The following is a 5550-nucleotide window of genomic DNA, read 5'->3' on the forward strand; positions in this document are numbered from 1 at the left end:
ACGCTCCATAAAAGTGCGCATGCAGTATAAATATTTGGAATAAGTCGGAGACAATGAGACGAGTGGACACCAGGGACCGGGATGCTGTGTGCTAAGCACATCGGGAAGCGCTCGGAAAAGGGCAATGAAGCCTCCGGGACGGCTTTAAAAAGGGCTTTGGGGAGGCCAAAGAAAAAAGCGCGGTGCGGCGCTGGTCGCGGGATAAGGTGGCGGAGATCTCCGGGGGGGGGGGGAACTTATATTTTAATGAGCTGGGCTTGTAAGACAATTTTTTTTTTTTTATGTATCCTAAAACATGCAAGGGTAGCAATTCCTTTTCATCTCTAAAGTAATTCCACCTCTGGGTACGTTTATCCCGAATAGTCACTTTTCATCGGCCTTTTTATTCTACTGCATACAAATTTTGGCACCTCTTGCCAAATCGCATGGTGTCGATTTTGGTTGAATAGGATTTAAAGGGTCACGCCACCCAAAAAAATATTAGCCAAATAAATAATATAGCATATACAATTGCTGCATTCTGTACCAGCTGGTTTGATGGCCATAAAACATCCGTATGCATTACGAGCATAATCCGTTCCAGAAGAATGCTTGTAATCCAAAGCGCTCGCATATCAAAGTGAGTTTCCCCATAGAAAGTCAATGGAAACGAAGATAATACGTTCCGCATTGACTTCTATTGCATGCAATACCGCATGTGACCAGAGATGGGGGGGCGCTAGAGAGCCTCGGAAATACTCGGCTGAACTCGGAAACCCTCGGTAACACTCGGAAACAAAGTATTACAAAGTGATCCCAAGTATTTCCGAATGGCTCTGAACCGTTCAAGTGTCCCCGGCACTCCCGCACCTCTGGCCAAATGTGGTACTGCACATATCCCATTGGCTTGAATCTTGCTCGTTTTGCAAGACAACACTCACAAACGGAGTCAGGATTCTTAAAAAAAAAACAAAAACAAAAAAAAAGTTGCTCATCTTTCAAAACACTTGTTAACCACGTTACTTGTAAACCGAGGTTCCACTGTATAGTGAACAGTAGATAGATAAAAAGTAGAATACAACCCTCAATTTTTTTAACTATAATACCGAGCACAATGTAAACTATTTGCCCAAATTCTTACCCCAGCACTTTCCAATTTTTTAATACTGCTGGCTTCTGTGCTCTCAGGGTTGTTTCCCTCAACTTCCAGTCGTCACAGGAAACATTCTCCAGTCAGTCTGTTAGCTTGGAGAAAGGAGGGGGGAGGGGATGAGCAGAGAAGAGCCTTGACACCCTAGGCTATGGGGCTGTGTGTTTCTATTGCTGCACATAGTGTAAGGAGACAGGACTCTAGTCCCTGCATACAAGGGTAGCTCCGTAGAGCGAGCCACCCTGAAACAAGGAACCTGGGGCTGTGATCATGGGCACCAACTTAAACTGGAACACAGGTGAGGATTGAAGCGGACCTCCACCTGAAGTGGAAGTTCCGCTTATCTGATCCCTCCCCCCCTCCGGTGCCACAATCGGCACCTTTCAGGGGGGTGCAGTTACCCGGATAATCCAGGTATCTGCACCCACTTCCGGGACAAGACTGCCGCAGATGCCGCCCCCCCCCCCCCGTTGTGTTCTGGGAAACACACAGTTCCTAGGACACAGCGGGGACCAGTAGAGACGCGCAGCACGACTCTCGCATGCGCAGTAGGGAACCGGACAGTGAAGCCGCAATGCTTCACTTCCCGATTCCCTGACAGAGGATGGCGGAGGGGGCAGCAGAGAGACGAACGATTGCTCGTCATCTGCCGCCGACATCGCTGGACCCCGGGACAGGTAAGTGTCAATTTATTAAAAGTCAGCAGCTGCAGTATTTGTAGCTGCTGGCTTTTAATATATTTTTTTTAAAAAGGTGCAGCTCCTCTTTAAAGGCCTGATTCACACTTGTGCATTTTTGCAATACACATCTGTAAACCATTGAAGTCTATGGAACCAAAGACCAGAAAAAAAATTAAAAACCCTGGCCCCTTTCAAAAACTGCACAGATGTGAACTACATCCATAGGAAACCATGTTAAATGGACTGGACTGTAGTGCGTTTCTGCAAAACTGAAAACGCACAAAAAAATAAATAAAAAAGTGCATAGATGTGAACCAGGAATGAAAGAGAAAGAAGCTGCACACTCAGCAAGTGATTAAAGTGATATTAAAACAAATCATGTTATACTTACCTGCTCTGGGCAACTGTTTTGCAAAAAGCAGCCCCGATCCTCCTCTTCTCAGGTCCCCCACCTCCACTCCTGGCCCCTTCCCCTCCTGCCAAGTGCCCCCACAGCAAACAGCTTACTATGGGGTCACCCAAGCAGAGCTGCTGCTCTGTGTGTCCATTCAGACACAGCTGTGGCTCGGCCTTGCCCCCACACCCACTCTCTGTTTTCATTGGCTCACTGGCTGTGATGGACAGCAGCGGGGAGCCAATGGTTCCCGTTGCTGTCTCAGCCAATGAGAGAGGGAGAGTCCCTGGAGAGCCGAGTTTCTGGTGCACATTGCTGGAACGCGATGGGGCTCAGGTAAGTATTAGGGGGGCGGCTGCACACAGAAAGTTTTATTTTACCCTCATGAATAGAATACATGAAGGCCAAAAACCGTCAGCCTCTACACTTTAAATCAGCTGCTGAAAGTGTTTAAAATACTTTAACCACTTGCCAACCAGCTCACGTACATTTACTGCGGCAGGTCGGCTCTCCATGCAAGAAGAAAAGCGGGAGCGCGCTGTGGGAGCATAGCCCGCGGGCCCCACGCCCTCGATGTCCGCCGGTGGAAAAGGCGATTCCCCGTTCTGCCTAGTGACATGTCAGATCTTCGGTTCCTAGTGATCGGGAACAGCGATCTCTGTCAGGTCCCATCGAGCCCACCCCTCCCCCCTCTACAGTAAGAACACAACCCCCTTGATTGCCCCCCAGAGTTAACTCCTTCCCCGCCAGTATCATTTATACAATGATCAGTGCATTTTTATAGCTCTGATCAATGCAATAATGTCACTTGAAAGTGTCATTAGGGGTCAGATTTGTCCACCACAATGTCGCAGTCCTGAAAAAAAAAAAAAAAAAAAAAAAAAAAAAAAAAAAATAAATAAATCGCAGATCGCTGCCATTACCAGTAAAAACAATAACTAAAGTTCCTAAATCTATTTGTAGACACAATAACTTTTGCACAATATAGGCCTATTGTGATTTTTATTTTTACCAAAAATATGTAGAAGAATATCGGACTAAACTGATGAATACATTTTTTTAATATGCATTATAGCAAAAAGTAAAAAAATAAATAATAATAAAAAAAAAAAAAAAAAAAAAAAAAAGTAGATTATTTTTTTTCTAAATTGTTGATCTTTTTTTTGTTTATAGCGCAAAAAATGAAAAACCGCAGAGGTGATCAAATACCACCAAAAGAAAGCTCTATTTGTGGGGAAAAAAAAATGTGTCAATTTTGTTTGGTTGCAGCGTTGCACGACTGCGCAATTGTCAGTTAAAGTGATGCAGTGCCGAATCGCAAAAAGATGATGGTCATTGATGCTTCCAGGGTTGAAGTGGTTAAACATAAATTTCAACACTGGACTAAGTTAAAAAAAAATAAAAAATCCATGCATTTATACGTACTTCATGAACAAAACTTGTTAATTATGAAATAAATTTATTTTATCTGTAACAAAGTATTAATTTAATTTTAATTGAAAAACGATTAAAACATCTTTCCTTCTGCCTTGGAAACACTCATTTAGAACGTTTATTACACACTGCTGCCCCCTGCTGTACAGCGAGTTCAATTCACGTAAATCAGTAAGACCCCTTTCACAGTGAGGAGTTTTTCAAGCGCTTTTGTTGTTTAAAAAAATAAAAAATAAATAGCGCCTAAAAAGCTCCTCAAAACCGATTTCCATTAATTTCAATTGGTCCTTTCACCCTGGGGCGGGGCGCTGGAAAGCGTCCCGCAAGCAGCATCTTTGGGGCATGTTTGGAGCATTTAAAAACCTGCCTCAAAAAACGCCCGTCCATTGAAATGAATGGGAAACGCTTCAAAAGCTCTGCAAAATGTTTTTTTTTTCTTTTTTTAACCACTCCCCGTCCAAGGTCGTCATATGACATCTTTGACTTTTAGGCTGGGTTTACACTGGAGCGATGCGGGAACGCCGCGGATCCGCGGCGATTTCCCGCATCGCATGCCTCCCGCCGGCAGTTCACACTGCCCTATGCGGACTGCTGGGAGTGTCAGTGAAAAGTTAATGACACCCCCAGATCAGTTCGCACATCGCAGTGCGATCTGCAAACTCGGACAGGAATCGGATCGCATGGTGTGAACACCCATGCGATCCGATTCTGCTGCGGACCATAAAAAGGGTCCCGCGCGAGTTTGCGGCGGGTGCGATGCGAATTCAGCCATACTATCTGTATGGCTGAACTCGAATCGCACAGAGATCGGATGTGATTTGCACTGCAGTGCGGTGCGAATCACATCCGGTTCTCGCTGCCGCAGCAGTGTGAACCCAGCCTTAGTGGGAATATCTGAATGATGCCTGCAGCTGCGATTTCTATTACATGGGATGTTTACATTCCTTGTAATAGGAATAAAAGTAATAAACATAATTAAAGAAAGTAAAAATAAAAACAAACTAAAGTAAAAAAATCTTTTTTAAAAACACCCCCGTCTCCGGTAGCTGGCGCTCAGGTGCAAACGCACACGTTAGTCCCGCCCACATATGTAAACGCCGTTCAAACCACACATGTGAGGTATCACCGTGTGCGTTAGAGCGAGAGCAACCATTTTAGTACTAGACCTCCTCTGTAAGTCTAAACATGTAATCTGTAAAAAAAAAAGTAAAGCGTTGGCCTATGGAGATTTTTAAGTACCAAAGTTTGGCGTCATTTCACAAGTGTGCGCAATTTTGAAGCGTGACATGCAGAGTATCCATTTACACTGCGTAACATCATCTTTCACGTTATACAAAAAAAATTGGGCTAATTTTACTGATTTGTAATTTTTAAATTGTGAAACCCCCCCCCCCCCCAAAAAAAAATAAAACAAAACAAAAAACACACGTTTCAAAAATTTTTGTGCAAATAGCATGCGAGATAAAAAGTTGCCACGACCACCATTGTATTCCCTAGGGTGTCTGCTAAAAATAAAAAAATTTTTTTTTTATATATATATATGTGTGTATATATATATATATATATATATATATATATATATATATATATATATATATATATATATATATATATATATATATATATATTTTTTTTTTTTTTTTTTTTTTTTTTTGGGGGGGAGTTCTGAGTATTTTTCTAGCAAAAAAAGTTATGATTTTTACATGTAGGAGAAGAGTGCCAGAAAAGGCCCGGTATGGAAGTGGTCAAGGTCACGTGATCTTTAAAAAAAAAGAAATGCCGCGAAAACACCCGGCGTTTTATGGACGGTTTTCGAGCGCCTCAGTGTGAAAGGGGTCTAAAAGGAAACATGTTATAGGGATGGTCACTTGTCCAAAGTCCTGACCCCTGATATGTCCCTTACCTGTCCCCTG

This window comes from Lithobates pipiens, unplaced genomic scaffold (genome assembly GCF_037356315.1).
Source record: "Lithobates pipiens isolate NorthernLeopardFrog02 unplaced genomic scaffold, aLitPip1_a1.2 Scaffold_23, whole genome shotgun sequence".
NCBI lineage: Eukaryota > Metazoa > Chordata > Amphibia > Anura > Ranidae > Lithobates > Lithobates pipiens.